Source organism: Aedes aegypti, chromosome 3 (assembly GCF_002204515.2).
Source record: "Aedes aegypti strain LVP_AGWG chromosome 3, AaegL5.0 Primary Assembly, whole genome shotgun sequence".
NCBI lineage: Eukaryota > Metazoa > Arthropoda > Insecta > Diptera > Culicidae > Aedes > Aedes aegypti.
In genome coordinates, this window is record NC_035109.1 from 47,548,300 (window position 1) to 47,549,712 (window position 1,413).

Consider the following 1,413-nt stretch of genomic DNA (forward strand, 5'->3'; position numbering starts at 1 on the left):
AAAATCCCCGGAGTTCTTGGGGATATTCCCGGAGGAATCCTTGAAATCTCCGGAGAAATTCTTTGTGCAAATTCCCAGAGAAATTTCTTGAGAAAACTGCGAAAAAAAATCCGGAGAAATTTCTGAAGAAGAACCCCGTAAAAATTCCTTAATGAAATCACCGGTGGAATTCTAGGAGAAAATCCCCGGTGAATCACGATCTGCAGCAGTTGGTTCTTGCTCGGGAGTGTCTCAAGGCGACACACCAGTTGAGGAATGTTTACGAATATGCACCGCGACATTAATCCGACCTGCATGGCCAGGCAGCTGTGAATGTACTCTTCATCCAACGATTTGCGCATTTTGATAGAGATTCCATTTCCCTTTGCGACCAGTTGGCCTTTTCCTTCATTAAGCAAAACGGGAGGCCACCATCGGCAGGGATTCCAGCTGTTCCGTGGATTTGTTGGAGAGTATCACATAGTCCTTAAAAATGCATTGGGCTAACTCAAGACTTGGCGGTGAGTGCAGCCCATCTGTTGAATCCATGGAAGCAGCACACAATAACGAAGCAATCGATCCGCACACCGCTGTTCTCATCAGTTTGTTCAGAACGCTGCTTAATACTATGGAACCACCCAAAGAGCGAAAGAACACCGCATTCCGAGTGGCATGAGTGACCGCTTGCATCCGATACTTTTGGCCGCCACCTCGCTGGTCATCTCGGCGCTCCCGGAACACGAATTCCTCATTCAGATGTATTGCGAGGTCGTGTTTGTTGCGATGAATGATGAAATTTTCTATTATGGGTAGCGCTGCTTGGGAAGAGGAATTATTGTTAAAAACACAGCAGCAATTAAATATTTTTCCTTTTCCTACTTACCTCAAATGAGTAGGAACTAGAGACGGTGACTGTTTCAGCGTAAAACATCCGAACTGGTAAACAAATATTTGTCAAACCAGTTTTGGAACAGCTCAAAACTTGGTCCAAATCCGACCAAAAATGGACCACGCAGCTAGCCTGTTCCAAAAAAATAGACCAGAAAACTGGTATAAAATAAAATTGGAACATTATTTACAACACCGGTGCACGCTTCAAATTTCAACATGGTCCAAAAATTTGGAACCAAACAGTGATTTGGACCACCGGTGAAGTTGCCCTAAGCCAAGATTATTTGCTTTGTGCTGTATAACAGTTGAATTGAAGCAGCGAACGCAGCAAAAAATGAAAGCTGTCAAAAAAAAGAACGATTAGCGTTAATACAGCTGTAACGCAAACGTTTTGCAGCTACAAATCTTAGCTGAATAAATTTTGTCAGTTATCGCTTTTGCTGCTTTCACTAAGCTGTATAAACAGCGTAAAAGATAGCAACCTAATGATGTGGAATAAAACTCGCCATCATCAATCCGGCTGCTTCTATACAATATATGATT

General features: G+C 42.9%; 1 long non-coding RNA gene across 1 annotated transcript; it reads right to left on the minus strand.

Annotated features, from left to right (window-relative positions):
- Positions 1–423: 423 nt before the first annotated feature.
- On the minus strand, positions 424–1,138 carry LOC110678666. The gene is made up of 2 exons (XR_002501820.1): positions 863–1,138; positions 424–794 (listed from the first exon to the last, which is right to left on the minus strand). It is a non-coding gene; the product is annotated as an uncharacterized LOC110678666 (long non-coding RNA).
- Between the last annotated feature and the right edge of the window lie 275 nt (positions 1,139–1,413).